At 50.4% G+C, this 21,041-nt stretch overlaps 1 protein-coding gene across 2 annotated transcripts in view; it reads left to right on the forward strand.

The window, feature by feature from the left end:
* NXN (nucleoredoxin) overlaps positions 1 to 21,041 on the forward strand; it is a 165,176-nt gene that overhangs the window by 26,721 nt on the left and 117,414 nt on the right. The gene's annotated exons all lie outside the window — the stretch shown is intronic.

Raw genomic sequence — 21,041 nt, forward strand, 5'->3', positions numbered from 1 at the left:
TCCCTGGGATTACAGGTGTATACTACCATGCCCGGCTAATTTTGTATTTTTAGTAGAGGTGGGGTTTTTCCATGTTGGCCAGGCTGGTCTCAAACTCCCCATCTCAGGTGATCCACCCACCTCTGCCTCTTGTATTGCTTGGACTACAGGTTTGAGCCAGCGTGCCCGGCCCTGAATATTTTTGATTTGTGGTTGGTGGAATCCACAGATATGGAACCTGTTGGGGCAGAGGGACCAAGGCACCTAACTGTGTAGAATCAGCTGAGCACTGATGTGGCCCGTGATGTCTGCCCGTAGTGTTCAGCAAAGTGAGTTGGTGCAGTGTCTTCACTGTCATTCAATGCAGAGTCCATCTCTCATGTGCACCTGTGCAGCCGTCACACTGTGATTGCGAAGGGCCCTGGTGATGGTTCCTGTGAATGCGCTTCAGTCTCTGCTGTACTCAGGTCACTAGTGCTTTGTCATGTGGGATGGGATTTGTAACTGAGGGGGACGGGAGGGTGCAGAATGAGGATGAGCGCAAGAGAGAGTGGCCGGGTGCAGTGGCTCACGCCTGTAACCCCAGCACTTTGGGAGGCCGAGGTGGGTGGATCATGAGGTTGGGAGTTTGAGACAAGCCTGGCCAATGTGGCAAAACCCCGTCACTACTAAAAATACAGAAATTAGCCGGGCGTGGTGGCACATGCCTGTAATGCAACTACTCAGGAGGCCAAGGCAGGAGAATCACTTGAACCCAGGAGGTAGAGGTTGTGGTGAGTGGAGATCACGCACTGCACTCCAGCCTGGGTGACAAGAGTGAAACTCCATCTCAAAGAAAACGAAAAGACCACTGGTTTTCACCAATTGGTGATTGGAGGCCATCTCTGGGCCCTGGGTGCTGGCCTGTATCGTCTCTCCTCACACAGCCCCTGGAGGATGTTTTGCGGGGCTGAGTGGCTTCCTCAGGTGTCCCGCTGATCCATGGCTGAACTGGGATCCACACTCTGGCCCTGGAGCTGTGCTGAGCTGTTGCCAAAGGCCATGACTTCCCTGTGCCGGGACTGCAGTAGAGACTCTTTTAGGTATTGCCTCATTTCATTCTCCCAAGGGCCCTATGAAGTTGGCATGAGCACCCCCATTTTCCAGATGAGAAGATGGAGGCCCGGTGATGCAGAGATGCCAGCGAGCCCATCAGCCCAGGATCTCCCGGCCAGGGTCTTCCCTGCAGAGTTTCCCTGTGTGGTTCTTTTCCCGTGCAGCGCCTTGGCTAACTGGAGCGTGGTGTTTAGGGTGTTTGGAAAGCAAGTGTCACGTCTGTCTTTGGTGGGAACCTTTCAGCCAGAGTGTTAGTGGAGATGGGAACCCGAGCTCAGGTCTGGAGCAGGCTGATGACAGACTCTTGGAGACTGAGAGCTTAGGAAAATGGCTTTAAAACCTCAGTTCTTAGAGGAAATGGCCTTCTGAGCTTTCAGCCACTGAGAATCCATCAACTCCTGTTTTCTTTAGTCACCAGCTTCCCCTCCCCCCCCCACAGGCACGCATACACAAACACACACACAAACACATAATGCGCACACACACATACATACAAAGACACGCACACTAACACAAAAGCGCACACACATGCACTCACACCAACACATACACACACACACAAACATTCACAAATACACACACACACACACACACTCCCCTCTCTACCCCACGGAGGGTCGCTTGCAGCAAAGAAAGGGCCCTTTGTGTGGCCACCAGCGTGAAACAGCCGAGGCCCCGGAGCCCAGGACATTCCCAGTTTCCAGCCTGTGGTTGGCTGGACCAACCTAAGCCACACCTGATCGGCTGGTTATGTCCACATGGTCAGTGTTTCTGTGAAAGGACATAACTCACCAGAGTCAGGAGAGAGAGGCAGTGGAAGCTCCCTGGCATCACGCCTGGCTTTGGGCATCTCTACTGAGCATGCGTTATTTTGAGGTTAAAGATATGAAATCATGCATTTAATATCCACTGACTTTGCAACGTTTAACATCCAATTTTTTTTTTTTTTTTAAAGACAGGGTTTCACCATGTTAGTCAGGCAGGTCTTGAACTCCCGCCCTCAGGTGATCTGCCTGCCTTGGCCTCCAAAGTGCTTGGATTACAGGTGTGAGCCACTATGCCCGGCCTTAACATCTAATTCTGTCATCCGGGAAACTCCTATGTATTTTCCAAGGTTGCTTTTAACACCCACTTGGGGCCAGGTGCAGCGGCTCACGCATGTAATCCCAGCACTCTGGGAGGCTGAGGTGGGCGGATCACCTGAGGTCAGGAGTTTAAGACCAGGCAACATGGTGAAACCCCGTCTCTACTAAAAATACAAAAATTAGCTGGGAGTGATGGCGAGCCTCTGTAATCCCAGCTACTCTGGAGGTTGAGGCAGAAGAATCGCTTGAACCCGGGAGGCAGAGCTTGCAGTGAGCTGAGATTTGTGCCACTCCAGTCTGAGTGACAGAGCAAGACTCTGTCTCAAAAAACCCAACCAAACAAAAACCCACTTGGGAGTGTAGGGCATAGGATAGGGCAGCAGGTCGAATACCCACTGTCACCTAAACGCGTAAACACATTGTGAGTTCCTCTCTTTCTCTCTTTGAGACACCTCTCACTCTGCAGCCCCGGCTGGAGTGCAGTGGTGTGGTCACAACTCACTGCAGCCTGGACCTCCCCGGCTCAAGTGATCCTCCCACTTCAGCCTTCCGAATAGCTGGGACTACAGACTACCAGGCTCGACTCATTTTTGTATTTTTTTGCAGAGATGGAGTTTCTCCATGTTTTCCAGGCTGGGCTCGAACTCCTGGGCTCAAGTGGGCTCAAGCAGTCTGTCCGCTTCAGCCTCCCAACATGCTGAGACTGCAGGTGTGAGCCTCCGTGCCCGGCTGTGCGGGGTTTCTGCACAGACCTCTGTGTGCCTGTGAAACATGGGATCGCCTCTCCTTTTGCAAAGAAACACACTCCCTTCTTGTTTTTCTTGACCACAAATCCCTCTTGCTGATTCTTCTATTTCATTTATTTTATTTTATTTTGAGACTGGGTCGCGCTCTGTCACCCAGGTTGGAGTGCAGTGGCGTGATCACAGCTTGACCTCCTGGGCTTAAGCGATCCTGCCACCGTGCCTGGCTAACGTCTGCATATTTTGTAGAGAGACAGTCTCGCCATGTGGGCCCTGCTGGTCTTGAACTCCTGGGTTCAAGAGATCCCCCTCCCCTGGCCTCCAAACTGCTGGGATGACAGGTATGAGGCACCACCCCCAGAGGAATCTTCTATCTTCTAACTTTGGTAGAGACCCAGGAGTACAAAGTAACTTGCTTTTGTCTCAGCTCTGTCCTGTGTTAGAGCATGGGTGTGGATGTGATTCACGAGGTGGGGAGTGGTGGGCCTGGGGTGGACAGGCCGGGGGTCCTTCCTCTGGAGGGAGTGCCAGGGTGGGATGCACACCCAGCAGGTCTATACCTTCCCCAGTTTTATAAGATGTGAAATCTCTTTTCCAAGTGTTGACAGCTCATTAGATTGTAAACAGTGCATGAGCCAAATGACGTGCTGAAGAGCCCGCTGTGGTCTCTGGGCTGTTAGAACAAAGACAAAATCCACATTTGTCCTTTGGCCATCTTGGTGATTGCAGCTTTTTTTTTTTTCTTAAATGCAGAGTCTCGCTCTGTCACCCAGGCTGGAGTGCTGTGGTGCCATCTCAGCTCACTGCAACCTCCGCCTCCTGGGTTCAAATGATTCTCCCACCTCAGCCTCCTGAGTGGCTGGGATTACAGGCGCCCGCCATCACACTTCGCTAATTTTTTGTATTTTTAGAAGAGTCAGGGTTTCACCATGTTGGCCAGGCTGATCTCGATCTCCTGACCTCATGTGATCTGCCTGCCTCGGCCTCCCACAGTGCTGGGGTGACAGGTGTGAGCCACTGCACTTTTTTGTATTTTTAGTAGAGATGGGGTTTCACCATGTTGGCCAGGCTGGTCTCGATCTCTTGACCTCGTGATCTGCATGCCTCGGCCTCCCACAGTGCTGGGGTAACAGGCATGTGCCACCTGCCCAGCCAGTGATTTTGGCTTTAAGGGCTGCCACTAGGGCAGCATCCCCAGCATCGTGCTCTGTTTGTACCTGGCAGTCTGTGGGGCACCTGTGGGGATTTGCATAGGGAGACAACAGGCATATTTGGGAGTATGGAGAGCATGGTTTTCTGGAGTCTGCAGTCCTGCTTACAGAGAAAAGACCTTACCTGGGTCGGGGAAGCAATGAAGAAGGAGAAGAGATGCATTTGCTGTGCAGGTGGGCATGGAGGGGCCTGCAGGTGAACCTGGGATTCCCCGGAGCAGCCCAAGGAGGCCGAACCTTTGGGATGGGAGGACTTGCCTTGGGCCTGGAAGAGGGGGAAGGGAAAAGGAACATTCTAGGGAGGTTCCCTGTGTGAGCTCAGTGGACGGGCAGAGAGTCAGATCCACAGATGTAGAACCCGTGGGTGCATGGCACGTAACTGTGTGAGGTCAGCTAAATGGGCCGGGCGTGGCGGCTTGCGCCATCATCCTAGCACTTGGGGAGGCTGAGGTGGACAGATCACTTGAGCTCAGGAGTTTGTGACCAGTCCGAACAGCATGGCAAAACCCCATCTCTCCTAAATAAAAAAATTAGCTGGGCGCGGTGTCTCATGCCTGTAATCACAGCTCCTTGGGAGGCTGAGGCAGGAGAATTGCTTGAACCCAGGAGATGGAGATTGCAATGAACCGAGATCGTACCACTGCCTTCCAGCCTGGGCGACAAGAGCAAAACAGATAAAAAATCTGTTAACTTGCTGTGTGACCCATTTTTTCGGTCCCAACTCACACTGGGAATCTCCCCAGAATGTTCCTTCTTCCCTCCCCTTCTGGCCCAAGGAAGGTACACTGGCGCTGGGCTGTTTCCAGAGTGCTTCCCTGTATCCATTCCTGACCACCGCTGGGAGTGTTGGGGGGCTCACGTGGAGAGACACACAGGGAGAATGTGGGGACGGGGTGCCAGGCCAGGTGCTCCCCAGCTTTCCCCGCAGTCTCCTCTGAAACTGCCCTGAGGGGTGGCTGGCGTTACTCTTGGGTCTTCAAGTGAGGCTCACAGAAGGTGACTCACCCAAGCCATGAAGATTGGTCAGGGACAGAAGTGGGATTCAAACCCAGGTCTGGCCCCTAAACCTAGCCAACTTCCATCACAAAAACGTTCCGGCCCTCTCAGCCACAAATGTCAGACCCGAGACTCAAACCCAGGTCCCGTGATGCCCGTGAGGAGGAGAGGTGGGCTGCAGGTGGGTCTGGTCTGTGGAAGCCTCGTACGCAAGCAAGCAAGCACGTTTGCACTCAGTGAAGGATGGTCTAAGCAGCCGTTGAAAGCTTTTGAACAGCGGCATGAGATGGTGACCCTGGTGTTTAAGGAGGATGGCTGTATGGCTCTGGCACAATTTTGTTGGAGGAACTCATGGGAGAAAGACTGGCCCAGGTTGTGACAGAGGCTTGTCCCAGGGACAGACCATGGGCTTGAGAAAACTCTCAGACACTTTGGCGATTCCCTCAGTGCTTTAAAGAGAAATACGTGGGCCGGGCAGGTGGCTCCCACCTGTAATCCCAGCACTTTGGGAGGTTGAGGCCGGTGGATCATCTGAGGTCAGGAGTTTGAGACCAGCCCGGTCAACATGGTGAAACCCCATCTCTACTAAAAATAAAAAATTAGCCAGGCATGGTGGCACACACCTGTAATCCCTGCTACTCGGAAGGCTGAGGCAGGAGAATCGCTTGAACTCAGGAGGCAGAGGTTGCGGTGAGCTGAGACTGCGTCGCTGCCCTCCAGCCTGGGCCACAGAGCAAAACTCTGTCTCAAAAATAAAAAAAAAAGTAAAGAGAACTGCTTGCTTTCCACATCCTCAGGCATTTCCCAGGCATGCTGTTGATTGAGGAGGCCACCCTTCCTAGAGTTCTCCTCTGGGGACCACTTCGGGCATCTGACCCCATTTTAGGAAAATACATTTCCATGACAGAACCCAATCTCCTCCTCTCAGTGTGTTTCCCAGTGGGTGGGTGGTTTGTTATTGTTGGTTTTTAAATTTCCCCAGCATGGCCCTTGCCTGAAAGAAAACACTGACCCCACTGGCCACAATTTAATGATTTTAGTAGAGATGGGGTTTTACCATGTTGGCCAGACTGGTCTTGAACTCCTGGCCTCAAGTGATCTGCCTGCCTCAGCCTCTCAAAGTGCTGGGATTACAGGCATGAGTCATAGGGCCCGCCGCAGTAATATTCCTTTGAAGAAAGATGTGATTAATGACAAGGCATTACCTGTTTTCACTATCTCAAGGCTGGGCAGAGTAACTTAGGAAGTGTGGAGGATTAACTTAGAAAGTTAACTCAGAAAGTGACTGGCTCAGGGCCCCTCTGGGGATCCTTTCCACCTTCCCTTTGTGATCTTAGAACCCTCTGGCTGGTCCATCTCCCTGGAGCTCCTTTTCCTGTTGGTTACTGTTTTCTGGAGGTCCTTGAACCTGGGTAGTTAATGCAGAGCTGGGTAGCTTCACGCAGGACCAGTGCCTCTGCTGAGAGATTTAAAGGTCACAGACGTTTTAGTCGAGAGAGAATGATGATGCCTGCGCAGGAGCTAAGCTTAATATTTACCTTTATAGATGGGTGGGTTATTTTAAAACCATGAGGCACATTGGTGCCGGAAAGGGAGGAGGGTCTTGTTTTTAAGGGTTCTGTAAACCTGCTGGGCTGCTGCGAAGTGAGGCAAGCTGTAGGGCACCTAGTCCTGAGTGGTGAGAGGGTCTGGGTGATGCCTTTCTTAGGGGCTGTTGACCTCAGTGGAATTGATTTTTCACAGAGACGTTACATTTGGAAGTTGCCCAAGGCAGTTTTTATTTATTTATTTATTTTTGAGATGGAGTCTCACTATCACTCAGGCTGGAATGTAGTGGCACGATCTTGGCTCATTGCAACCTCCGCCTCCTGAATTCAAGCGAGTCTCCTGCCTCAGCCTCCCAAGTAGCTCGACCCACACAGTGAAACCCTGTCTCTACTAAAAAATACAAAAATTAGCTGGGGGTGGTGGTACGCACTTGTAGGCCCAGCTACTTGGGAGGCTGAGGCGGAAGAATCATTTGAACCAGGAGGTGGAGGTTGCAGTGAGCCGAGATGGCGCCCCTGCACTCCAATCTGGTGTCAGAGCGAGACTCCATTAAAAAAAAATCCCGGCCTGGCAAGGTGGCTTAAGCCTGTAATCTCAGCACTTTGGGAGGCTAAGGCGGGCAAATCACGAGGTCAAGAGATCGAGACCATCCTGGCCAACATGGTGAAACCCTTTCTCTACTAAAAATACAAAAATTAGCTGGGCATGGTGGCATGTGCCTGTAATCCCAGCTACTCGGGAGGCCGAGGCAGGAGAATTGCTTGAACCTGGGAGGCGGAGGTTGCAGTGAGTTGAGATTGTGCCACTGCACTCCAGCCTCGCGCCTGGTGACAAAGTGAGACTCTGTCTCAAAAAAAAAAAAAAAAAAAAGAAATCCCAATAGATATTTTGGTAAAAAGAAGGAAAGGGTGAGGTGGCTCACACCTGTGATCCTAGCACTTTGGGAGGCTGAGGCGGGCGGATCACCTGAGGTCAGGAGTTCGAGACCAGCCTGGCCAACATGGCAAAACCCTAAAAAATACAAAATTTAGCCAGGCGTGGTGGTGTGCGCCTATATCTCGGCCTCCATCTCTGTCTCCTTAAGTGCTGGAATTACAGGGGTGAGCCACTGCCCCCACGGTATTTTTCTCTTACAAGTAATATTGAGGCCAGGTGCAGTGGCTCACGCCTATAACCCCAGCACTTAAGAAGACAAAGATGGGAGGATAGCTTGAGCCCAGAAGTTTGAGGCCTCCCTGGGCAACAAAGCAAGACCCTATATATATAATCCACAAAAAGGGGGAAAAAGGGACAAAAAAAAAGTAATGTTGAAGCCAGGCGCAATGGCTCACGCCTCTAATCCCAGCACTTTGGGAGGCAGCAGCGGGAGAATCACCTGAGGCCAGGAGTTCAAGATGAGCCTGGGAACTCACGGAGACCACCCCCATCTCTACCAAAAAAGTACAAAAATTAGTTGGGCTTGGTGGCCTGTACCTGTGGTCTCAGCTCCTCGGGAGGCTGAGGAGGGAGGATCACCCGATCCCAGGAGTTTGAGGCTGCAGTGAGCTGTGAGCATGCCACTGGACTCCAGCCTGGATGACAGCAAGAAAAAGTAAAAAAACAAAAAGGTACTGCTGGATTGGGGAGTTCAATGCACTCTATCTCCCCACTCAGGACCTCACGATAGTGCTGCTCATACCTACAAATTATACTTTTACAAAACCAATATTGGGGCTGGGCATGTGGCTCATGCCTGTAATCCCAGCACTTTGGGAGGCCGAGGCAGGCGGATCACGAGGTCAAGAGATCAAGACCAGCCTGGCCGACATGGAGAAACCCCTTCTCTACTGAAAATACCAAAGTCAGCCGAGTGTAGTTGCCTGGGCCTGTGATCCCTCAGCTTGGGAGGCTGAGGCAGGAGAAAAGCTTGGACCTGGGAGGTAGTGAGCAGAAATGACACCACTGCATTCCAGCCTGAGTGACAGGTGAGACTCAGTCTCAAAACAAAACAAAACAGCAAATCAAAACAAAAGAAGTTAGCCAAGTTTGGTGGTGGGCACCTGTAATCCCAGCTACTGGGGAAGTTTAGGCAGGGGAATCACTTGAATCTGGGAGGCAGAGGTTGCAGTAAGCTGAGATTGTGCCACTGCACTCCAGCCTGGGCGACAGAGTGAGACTCCATCTCAAAAAAAAAAAAAAAAAAAAAAAAAGCTGATCTCTAATAGCTACATGGTATTTCACTGTATCTCTATCCGTCTATCTGTCGTTAGTCATCTATGTATGCATATATCATACTTAATTTTATTTTCTTTTTCATCATTTTTCTTTTGATTTTGTCAGTTTTATTTTTTTGTTTTGTTTTTTGAGACAGTAGCTCACTCTCTTACCCAGGCTGGAGTGTAGTGGTGTGATCTTGGCTCACTGCAACTTCTACTTCCTGGGTCAAGTGATCTCCTACCTCAGCCTCCCAAGTAGCTAAGACTACAGGAATGCACAACCATGCCCGGCTAATTTTTGTATTTTTAGTAGAGGCGGGGTTTCACCATGTAGGCCAGGCTGGTCTTGAACCCCTGACCTCAGGTGATCTGCCTGCTTCGGCCTCCAAGAGTGCTGGGGTGACAGGCGTGAGCCACCTCGTCCCACTGGCTTTGGGATTCCTCTTAGGTCCGCAGAACTGGTTCTATTTTTTTAGATGTCTTTGAACAGGTTTAAAACATGTAACTGCCATTTTACTTTCCTTACAGTATTTTCTCATTTTATTTGACTCTTTTTCTGTATTTTTTCAAAAACATTTCGGCCTAAAAGCAAGCATGCCTTCTCTAGTTTTCCTTCTGTTTCCAGTGTTCCACCCGTGGCACCTTCAGGGCTGCGTTTTGCTGTTTTGTGGTGGACTGTGTCTGGTGGCTTGAACTTGCCTTGGAGTGAAGACAGTTCAGTGAGGTCCTGGGCCTGCCTGGAGCCCTGGCTTGTACTTTCTTTTTTTAATTTTTTAAAAATTTTTTCCATGGATCATAGGAAACAACTTTCTTTTTCTTTCTTTCTTTCTTTTTTTTCTTTTTCAGATGGAGTCTCGCTCTGTCGCCCAGGCTGCAGTGTAGTGGCGCAATCTTGGCTCACTGCAACCTCCACCTCCCAGGTCCTGGTTCAAGCAATTCTCCTGCCTCAGCCTCCTGATGAGTAGCTGGGATTATGGGCATGTACCACCATGCCCAGCTAATTTTTGTATTTTTAGTAGAGACGGGGTTTCACCATGTTGGTCAGGATGGTCTTGAACTCCTGACCTTGTGATCCACCTGCCTCATCCTCCCAAAGTGCTAGGATTACAGACGTGAGCCGTCATGCTCGGCCTGGGCTCATGCTTCCTATGTGGTTCCTGTCTCTCTGGCTTGTTGCTGAGACTGTCCTCTCAGATCCTGAGTTTGCAGAGATACATTTATGTCCCAGTTTTAGCTCTTCAGTGTTCTGGTGAGAGTAGTGGTGATGCCAGAGAGCAACACACACAGGAGAGAGAGAGCAGGGAACCTATGTGCTCTCTCTCTCCTGTGTGTGTTGGAGCTGCTGAGAGGGGGTCCGCTTAGGGACCTGTTTTCTGGCTTGGCCTCTGCACTAGCTGTAAGCCGTGTTTGTGGCCAGTTCAACTGCGTCACACGGGGCCAGCTCTGAATATCACCTCAGCCTTGGCCTCCCATCATCCCATGCGTTTCAAAACTTTTTTTTTTTTTTGAGATAGACTCACTCTTTTGCCTTGGCTGGAGTGCAGTGGCACAATCTTGGCTCACTGCAACCTCTGCCTCCTGGGTTCAAGTAATTCTCCTGGCTCATCCTCCTGAGTAGCTGTTATTATAGGTGCCTCTACCACCACACCCAGCTAATTTTTGTATTTTTAGTAGAGATGTGGTTTCACCATGTTGGTCAGGCTGGTCTTCAAATCCTGACCTCAGGTGATCCACCCGCCTTGGCCTCCCAAAGTGCTGGGATTACAGGCATGAGCCACCATGCCCGGCTCAAAAACTGCTTTCTAGAGAGTAAAACAGCCCAAGTGAAAGGCTTATTCCTCTCTGGCCTCTTTGCCCTCTGACCCTAGCCCCTCCAGATGGGCATTCGTGGGGTTCTTCCGGGGTCTCTGAGCTTAGCCTCTGTGTGTTTGCTGCTGCCGCCACCCAGGAGGGCCATTGCAGGGCTGGCCTCCACAGGTTTTCAAATGTGGTCTCAGTTGCAGCCATTCCTTCCCTTCCCTCATGTCCTTGTACCAAGCAGCAACCTCTGGGTTCTTCTTTAGCAACTGCCCCTACGCCTGCGTGGCTCCTGCGTGGCTTTCACGTTGCTCCTATGGGCTTTTCCTCTGGGGGCTGTGTTTTTCTTCCTTGCTGACCTGCCACTGAGTGCTGCTCTGGGCTGTGTGACTTCAAAGCCATTTCCCCAGAGGTAGCTGTCCTTCAACTAAAACGAAAGACATTTTTGAGCTCTTTAAAAAATAATAATAGTAATAGAACGCCCCATGATCTCCCTGCTTTTCATGTGTTCCTGCGTCCCCCTGACAGTGTGACCTGTGGTAGCTGCCAGCTCCAATTCCTTTGATGTCTGTCTCCAGGATACTTCCCTGGAATCTGTGCAGAGAAGAGCGAGATTGTCTGGATGAGTGCATGTTTTGGGGAGGGTGGTGGAAGGACCCCAGGAACTTCGTGGGTGTGTCCTTAAGGAAATGAGCCTGAACCGCTGTAGCCTGGGAGGAAAGTGCGGTCCTCTCAATTACAGAGAATTTCAGCTTCTCCCGCCTCCTGGCCCTCCCACCTGTTTCCCCTAAGCTGCGCCTTTGGTTCTCACTGTGGAATGATCAACACAAACTGATCTCCAGGTGTGTTCCTGGATTCCCGAGTTCTCGAGCCGGCTTGCGACTCCCTGCTGGAAGCTGATTCCCTTGGTTTCCTCTGGCCTTTTCCTCTTGGAAGCCTGGGCTCTTCTTTTTTGCCCTACCCCTTGCCCCCACCCCCATCCTCCTTTTCTTCATTAAGATAAAATCGGCTGGGCACGGTGGCTCACGCCTATAATCCCAGCACTTTGGGAGGCCGAGGCAGGTGGATCACGAGGTCAGGAGATCTAGACCATCCTGGTCAACAAGGTGAAACCCCGTCTCTACTAAAAATACAAAAATTAGCTGGGTGTGGTGGCGTGTGCCTGTAGTCCCAGCTACTCGGGAGGCTGATGCAGGAGAATTGCTTGAATCCAGGAGGCGGAGGTTGCAGTGAGCTCAGATCGTGCTATTGCACTCCAGTCTGGGTAACAACAGTGAAACTCCGTCTCAAAAAAAAAAAGAAAAAATGCATCCAGGCTGGGCGCAGTGGCTCACGCCTGTAATCCCAGCCCTCTGGGAGGCCAAGGCAGGAGGATCACGAGGTCAGGAGATTGAGACCATCCTGGTCAACATGGTGAAACCCCGTCTCTACTAAAAGTACAGAAAAATTAGCTGGGCGTGGTGGCGTGTGCCTGTAATCCCAGCTCCTCGGTAGGCTGAGGCAGGAGAATCACAAACCTGGGAGGTGGAGGTTGCAGTGAGCTGAGATCACGTCATTGCACTCCAGCCTGGGCGACAGAGCGAGACCCCGACTGAAAAAAAAAATGCAGCTAACACTTTGGGAGGCCAAGGCAGGTGGATCACCTGAGGTCATGAGTTTGAGACCAGCCTGGCCAACATGATGAAACCCCATCTGTACTACAAATACAAAAAATTAGCTGGGCATGATAGCGGGTGCATGTAATCCCAGCTCCTCAGGAGGCTGAGGTAGGAGAATTGCTTGAACCCGGGAGGTGGAAGTTGCAGTGAGCCAAGATGGCACCACTGCACTCCAGCCTGGGCGACAGAGTGAGACTCTACCTCAGAAAAAAAAAAAAGGAGAAAAATACAACCAAATCTTTTTATTGCAGAGAATTTCAGATACATGGGAAAGCAGACCTCATCTGCCTACCAGCCCAGCTGCAGCAGTGATGGATTCATAGCCCCTGCTGGCTCGTCAGCACCCACCCACAGTTCCTAAGCAGATCTCAGACCCCACAGTTCAGCCATAAATACTTAAATGTGTGTCTATAAAACGTAAGGATTTGAAAAGTAACCAGTAGTATTACGCCCCTAATTAACAGTTTCTTAATGCATGAGATAGCCAATCATTGTTTACATAGCATACATCCCATTTTTCACCCATTTTATATTAAAGCTTTAAAACATGATGTTTTGATATGCATATACATAGTGAAGTGATTACTCCAGTCAAGCAGATTAATTTATCTGGCACTTTCCATAATTACCATTGTTGGGGTCAGCTTTAAAACTTACGTGTAAGCCGGGCACAATGGCTCACACTTGTAATCCCAGCACTTTGGGAGGCTGGGCAGGTCACTTGAACTCGAGCCCAGCCTCCCATCCTCCAAAAGGATGCTTGAGCTGGGAAGACTGCAGTGAGTCTCATTCTGTCGCCTAGGCTGGAGTGCAGTGGTACAATCTTGGCTCACTGCAACCTCCGCTTCCTGGGTTCAAGTGATCCTCCCACCTGAGCGTCCCAAATAGCTGGGATTACAGGCATGCACCACCACACCTGGCTCATTTTTGTATTTTTAGTAGAGATGGGATTTTGCCATGTTAGCCAGGCAGGTCTTGAACTCCCAACCTCAAGCGATCCACCCACCTTGGTCTCCCAAAGTGCTGGGATGACAGGCGTGAGCCACCACACACGGCCTTCCTCTCTCTTTTCTGTCAGTAGGTGTGTGATGGTGAACATGAGGCCTGCCTTTTCTGGGACACTCCCAGTTTTACATCACTTTAACTTTTTCAGTAAAGGTGAGCTTATATGGAGAAATGCGACTTACCCATAATGCCTTTGTAATGTATCTTCTGTGTATTTCCAAGTTAGAACATAAATCCATCATAAATCCGTGGATTCTGAAAACTGGGGCTGCCAGCAGCTCTGATGCCCCCCTTGTAGCCAGACATTGTACCATTCTTTTTTCCTCGCTGTTTGCATGACCAGCATTTGGCGCTCCAGACGGGAGGAGCTGGCACTCCTCGCCCTTCCTCCAAGTACGGTTTTCCGGTCAGTTTTGGGGACCGGAAGGAGTGGAAGGAGGGAATCGCTGGGCCGGCCATGGCAGCTCACTGCGTGTGGACTCACAGGAGGGACATGGGCTGGGCAGTGTGGCCAGGTCGTGCTGGGTGCACGTGTGGCCACTCACAAGGGAACCCATGGCTGCAGCCCCTCGGAGAGTGCAGCCCTTCCACCCATAATGAGGGAGACAGAAAGCAAACCAGAGGCCTTGTCACAGGGTTATTTCTGGTGAAACAGCAGGAGGGCGCTTCAGCCAGTCCTCACAATGGAGCCCATCGGCGTGCCTTGAGTCCGTAGGTTGAATATGAGTGGCCTGCTGGTGACAGGGAGACACTCCAGCCATCCTTTTAGGACAGTTGATGGAAGCATGAGCAAGAGCCAAGAGCGTGTGGCTTCGTGGCAGTAAGGCTGCAGGGTTTTGTTTTGAGATGGAATTTCACTCTATCGTCCAGGCCGGAGTGCAGAGGCATGATCTCGGCTCACCGAGACCTCCGCCTCCCGGGTTCACACAATTCTCCTGCCTCAGCCTCCTGAGTAGCTGGGATTACAGGCGTGCGCCACCACTCCCATCTAATTATATATTTTTAGTAGAGACAGAGTTTCTCCATGGTGGCCAGGCTGGTCTCAAACTCCCGACCTCCGGTGCTCTGCCCACCTCGACCTCCCAGAGTGCTGGAATGACAGGCATGAGCCACCACTGGCCTAGGCTGCAGGCTTGATTGCAGGCGAGGGTGTGGCTGGTGTGGTCTCTGGTGATGTGCCATGAAAGGTGGCTTTGTTCCCCAGGACGGCGACAGGGAATACCGCACGCATGGCAGGCCCTCCCAGCTCTCAGAGCAGCTCCTTCTGTTCTTGCTGTGCGTGCTCTGCAGAGCGCAGGGTCTCAGACACAGGAGGTGCTCAGGACATACGGATGGATGAGTGAGCACAGTTTCCTGAGCAGAGCGCACATTTGTTGCAGCCGCCAACACATCCCAAAGCTGGGTCCTGAAGCGTCTTGGCCTTTTCCTACAACCTTGCCAGACCTTTAAGCATGTCCTTGCCCTGCTGGGCATGCCTCGGTAGAAGTATCCAGCTTCTCTGTGTTCTTAAGCTGGGGGTTTCTGGCTGTCACACAAGCCACATGATATGGGAGGTGGGCGTTTTGTGCCAGAGGATTCCCAGATACGAAGGAATTGGGGTGGAGTCCTGCAGGTGTTTAAAGAACACACCCAGGCGGGGAGATGCGTGCGGTGGCTCACACCTGTAATCCCAGCACTTTGCGAGGCTGAGGCAGTGGATCACCTGAGGTCAGGAGTTTGAGACCAGCCTGGCCAACATGGTGAAACCATATCTCTACTAAAATTACAAAAATTAGCTGGGCATAATGGTGGGCACCAGTAATCCTGGCTACTTAGGAGGCTGAGGCAGGAGAATCCCTTGAAGCAGGGAGGTGGAGGTTGCAGTGAGCTGAGATTATGCCACTGCATTCCAGCCTGGGCAACAGAGTGAGACCCCATCTCAAAAATAAAATAAATTTAAAGAGCACAGCAAAATGGTACAGCAATGAGTGTCAGCATGCGAAGACTCTCTCCAGCCAGACGGTGTGCATGGGATTGGGCGACGACTGTGTTCTTTACTTGGGCTGGTATTTGGCCAGACTTGGGACTGTACTGACTGTACATCACCAATTCAGCAACTTTTCCAGAAGTGACTTTCTATGCTTCCCTGACTTCCAGGGGTAGATTTTCTTCTTACTCTACTTTCAAGATTTCCCCATCGTCTGAATGTATGACTTTAGGATCATAAAGTGCAAAGTAAAATGCCTTTTTAAAAATTAATGGAAGAACATGGCGTCATTGGTTTGAAGCCTCAGAGCAAGGCACGTACCCGTGTCCCGTCTGTTTACTGTTCAGTTAACAAGGGCATGGGAGGTTTGTGCTTGAGGCTTGAGGGCCTTGGCTGCTTGTGTTGGAATCTGTGAATTCAGTCCAGATTGATAAGTGTTCTGGTATTTGTGGAGGCTTTTTATTTATTTATTTTATAAAACCCAGCTTAACGAAGGCACATTTTCCGGAGAGTTCAGGATAAACAGTTCTCTAGTCAGTGCCTTGTGAGGAATGCGGATTTGGATTTACCATAGGGGTCTTGGATGTGTTTTTAATGCATTGTTCTGCCTCAGTGGGAGGCCAAGATGAAAGGGGAATTTCAAGATAAGCCCCGTGAGTGGTTTGGTGCTGCCCTGGGATTGAGATGATGGCTCTGCCTTGGCATTCACTCCGAGTCCTGACGCAGAAAGTGTGTGTCCAAGCAGGAGGCGGCCTGGAGCCCTCGGAGTAGAGGGGCCCTCGCTTTGGCTGGGATCTGGAAGGTGAATCCAATATGAGAAAAACAGTTCTTCTCCTTCCCTGCCCCCATCCCAGAGCTTTTCTGTCCCTGTCATGATGTGTGCTCTCTCTCTGAGCATTCATTTAATTTACTCCTTGGCTACATATCTTGGTAATAATCAGATTTTCTCCTTGGGCCCAACTCTTCCCCTAAAGGCCTTACCTCTGCCATCGGGAGGCAGTTGCCCTTGCCCCAGTGAGACTGGTTCTGTGTTTCAGAGGCAGATGTTGGCATTTGTAAATGGCAGCTGCAGATCTGGAGTATAGAATCACATCAGAAAAACAGAGTTTTCTTTCTTTCTTTTTTTTTTTTTTTTCTGAAACAGAGTTTTGCTCTTGTTGTCCAGGCTGGAGTGCAATGGCTTGATCTGGGCTCACTGCAAACTCCACCTCCCGGGTTCAAGTGATTCTCCTACCTCAGCCTCCCACGTACCTGGGATTACAGGCATGAGCCACCACAGCCGGCTCATTTTTGTAATTTGACGGGGTTTCTCCCTGTTGGTCAGGCTGGTCTCAAACTCCCGACCTCAGGTGATCCACCCACCTCAGACTCCCAAAGTACAGGAATTACAGGCATGAGCTGCCGTGCCTGGCCAGAAAAACGAGAAAGGAGAACAAGGACCAATTCTGCCTTCTGCTGTGGCTCCAGTCTCTCCCAAACACCAGTCCGCTCGGGGACTTTTGAGAGCAGAAGGGCTCAGTTGCCCTGTGAGTCAAGCCCCTCCGTGCGGCTGCCCCCCACCACTGTCATGTCCAGGTCCCGTCTTCACCCTGACCCTGCAGTTACCCTTACAGGTGGCCTGTCAGCTCCCAGACCCCCCACAGCGGCCTCACTGGGTGTCTCCGTTAGCCCAGGTTGTTCCAACCGTGCTCTTGCCCATCCACATCTGGCACGGCCTCCATGTGCCTTCACTCTCCAGCTCTCTTGGCTAGCCTGCCTCCTTTTGAACCTCTGGTGTTATTTTTGTTTTGTTTGAGATGGGGTCTCACCCTGTTGCCCAGGCTAGAGTGCAGTGGCACGATCCTGGCTCACCACAGCCTCCGCATTCTGGATTCAAGCAACTTTCCTGCCTCAGCTTCCCGAGTAGCTGGGATTACAGGTACACACCACCACCCACCTAATTTTTGTATTTTTAGTAGAGGCTGGGATTACAGGCACTCACCACCATGTGTTGCCCAGGCTGGTCTTGAACTCCTGACCTCAGGTGATCTGCCCATCTTGGCCTCCCAAAGTGTTGTGATTACAGGCGTGAGCCACCGCACCAGCCTCTGGTATATTTTCTTTACAGCAGTTTGGCATTTACTTGTGTTGATTGCATTTTTTGCTTTGCTTTCCAACTTGTATATGAGCACTTCAAAGGAAGGGAGGAGGACTGGAGATTTCGATGACTCTCTTGATGTTCGGTGGGGCTCGGACCCATTTTAAACCAGTTTCTAGGACTTACAAGTTCCCTTTTCCTTATGAAGGATGTGAAAGATGGTTAGGCCCACATGTTTCAGCTTACCGTTTCTGGCCCTAAGTAGTAGCCAGGCTGCTGAGGAGAAATGAGAGCGTTACTTTGTGTAGCTGGCAACAAACTTAAGAAATTCATCACCCTAAGAAGGAAAATCCATGGAAAATGGTGAGCCATGAATGACAGTCACCTCTTCCTCTGAGAGATGCTGGGGTGCTGTGTCGTTGTGCAGGGTTCTGTTGATGAAGTACTCGGGAATACTGAGCTGAGTGGGGTGCATTTCAGCATTGACTGGTTAATAGTGCCCTTTCCAGCTGAAGGTTGAGAAGGATCTTGAGACTCTGTGCAGTCACTTTGTCTGCCTGAGGGCTCCGTAGCGGAAAATGGCTGCAGTCCCGAGATGGTCCCCACCATTTGGAACACTGACCCAGTGTAAGCCTGCTCCCGTTGGCATAGCTGCCCCTCCAAACAGAAGCAAAAGTGAGGAATTGCGGCCAGGTGCGGTGGCTCATGCCTGTAATCCCAGAACTTTGGGAGGCTGAGGCAGGCGGATCACCTGAGGTCGGGAGTTCAAGACCAGCCTGGCCAACATGGAGAAACCCCATGTCTACTAAAAATACAAAAATTAGCTGGACCTGGTGGTGGGTGCCTGTAATCCCAGCTACTCAGGAGGCTGAGGCAGGAGAATCGCTTGAACCCAGGAGGCGGAGGTTGCAATGAGTCGAGATTGTGCCACTGCACTCAAGCCTGAGTGACAAGAGTGAAATTCTGTCTCAAAAAAAAAAATATATATATATATACACACACACACACACACACACACACACATATGTATATGTCAGTTTATATCTGGGCAACAAAAGTGAATCTCTCTCTCTCTCTTTATATATATATATATATATATATATATATATGTCATATATATACACACATGCATATGTCAGTATATAAAAGTCATCTGTTGATAGAAGGAAGCAAGAAGAAGGTCACTGCTGGCTTCTGACATTCTGAACAGGGTTCTCAGACACCCTCGGCTATGTCCAACTTAGATTAAAATAGACCACATCTGTGTCACATTGACTGGTTAGTAGCGGTCTTTCCAGCATCTATATATCTGGATATAAATACAACTCATATATGTCACATTGATTACACCCAGCTCAGTATACCTGAGTATTTTACCTACAGAAGTCCCTATCTGGATATATATATATATATATATACCCCGAAGCTGCTGGACCCCTCATCAGAATGTACCTAGGATGCAAGATATGGTCTTTTTAAATTCAAGTTAGACCCAGCCAAGGGTGTCTGAGACCTATGTTCAGAATGTCAGAAGCCAGCAGTGAAGCTCCCCTCACTTCTAACAGCAGGTGCTGTCTGCAAAGCTGCCACGACAAGGCATTCCCCACCCACTCAGCTGCTGGTCCAAGGACACACAGCCCGCCCGCTGCCTACTGGTGGCAAATCCGTGCCTCTCAGACGCCTTTTCCTGTGATGAGTCCTTGCTGCTGACCCCACAGACCTCACACAGGGCAGGGTTACCTCTGTCTCTAGCCCTGAACCTGAGGAAAGAAGCCCTGGATATCCTTTCAAATGCCTGTATTCCTAGGAGGGCTCAGGCCTTCACCTGAAGCTGCTGTAATGGACCGTTAACTCATAGCCGAGGAGAGGCGCATAACACCAAGAACAGCCTCAGAGTCTAGTTTTGCTGAAAACCTGTGGTTTCCAAATGAGAGTAACCAGGAGGGCTTGTCAAATGCAGATTCCTGGGCCCAGTCCCAGAGTTCTGGACTTGGTAAATCCGGGCTGGAACCCCATAATTTGCAATTCTAGGATCAGTTCTCAGGTGACAGTGAAGTCGCAGGTGCAGGGATGGGAGTTTAGGAGCCGCTGCCCAGGCCCAAAACTGTACCAGCCTGGGTTGGTGGCTAGGCAGGTAGACAGACTCTTCAGATCAGCTTCACCTTAGCTTTTTTCTAGGCTTCCAAATAAGTACACATTTAAAAATCTTTTATTTTACTTTATTTTTGAGACAGGGTCTCACTCTTTCACTCAGGCTGGAGTGCAGCGGCGCCATCTCAGCTCACTATGGCCTCTGTCTCCCGCGTTCAGGTAATTCTTCCCAGCCTCCTGAGTAGCTCAGATTACTGGCACCAACCAGCACACCTGGCTACTTTTTGCATTTTTAGTAGAGACGGGGTTTCACCATGTTGGCCAGGGTGGTCTCGAACTCCTGGCCTTCAGTGATCCGTCTGCCTCGGCCTTCCGAAGTGCTGGGATGACAGGCGTGAGCCACTGAGCCCAGCCAAAAGTATTTTTTAAAATAAATAACATAACCTTATGGCTAAAACAAAATCAAAGAGTCTACATAGGCTTATAATATGAAGTTATCTTTCTTTTTTCTTTTTTTTTTGAGACTGGGCCTGGCTCTGTCACCCAGGCTGGAGTGCAGTGGCGCCATCTCAGCTCACTACAGCCTCGGCTTCCCAGGCTCAAGCGATCCTCCCACCTCAGCCTCCAACACCACATGTGGCTGACTTCCACATTAGTGCTGCTTTTCTGTTAGGCTAGAGGTCTGTTTAGCTCTTTAAAAGCAAACAGCTTTCCTTGTCCTCTTGATACGACTGTTATCACCATTTACGGTTTTCCTGGTTACAGTTTCAGCATTCAGGAATGTGTTGATGCCTTTCGTCCTTACCCTGCAGTAAGACTGTGGGAATGCCCACGTCTCCTTGTCTCCTTGTGCTGCCTGTGCGGTCTCCTGCTTTTCCTTCCTGGTTTTGGTCAAGGTTGTTCGTATTTATGTTGTGTTATATAACTGTGGTTCATGCTTTGTGTGTGGTTGAAAGTCAGTCAGCCAGTCAATGGAGCATTGTTGCATGTGTGTAAATACAGTTTTCAGCAAATTCAGGTGGCACATTAGGACTACATCTTTTGTGCAACTTTTCATTTTGTCTTGAAATTTCTAACTCCCTTTTCCCACCTTGTGTTATTTGACTGTGTCCTCAGTTTCTTTCCCCAGAATTCTCAATCCAATCAGGTAGTTTACTGAGTACCCTTTTTTTCTTTTTTTGAGATGGAAGTTTTTTTTTTTCTCTGTCACCCAGGCTGGATTGCAGTGGCACGATTTCAGCTCACCGCAACCTCTGCCTCCCAGGTTCACGTGATTCTCCTGTTTCAGCCTCCCAAGTAACTGGGATTACAGGTACCTGCCACCATACCTGGCTGATTTTTGTATTTTTACTAAAGATGGGGCTTCCCCATGTTGGCCAGGCTGGCTCTGAACTCTTGACCTCAGGGTGATCTGGCCTGCCTCAACCTCCCAAAGTGCTGGGATTACAGGTGTGAGCCGCTGTGCCTGGCCTGAGTCCTCTTTTTAACTTGGATAGTTCCCTTTCCTGGGATTTGTCAGCCCTCCTCCATCCTGGACAGGTGGTTCTTGGGGTTGGCTATGCAGCTGTCATTCTGGAACATTCCTTTGGTACTTT

Source organism: Callithrix jacchus, chromosome 5 (assembly GCF_049354715.1).
Source record: "Callithrix jacchus isolate 240 chromosome 5, calJac240_pri, whole genome shotgun sequence".
NCBI lineage: Eukaryota > Metazoa > Chordata > Mammalia > Primates > Cebidae > Callithrix > Callithrix jacchus.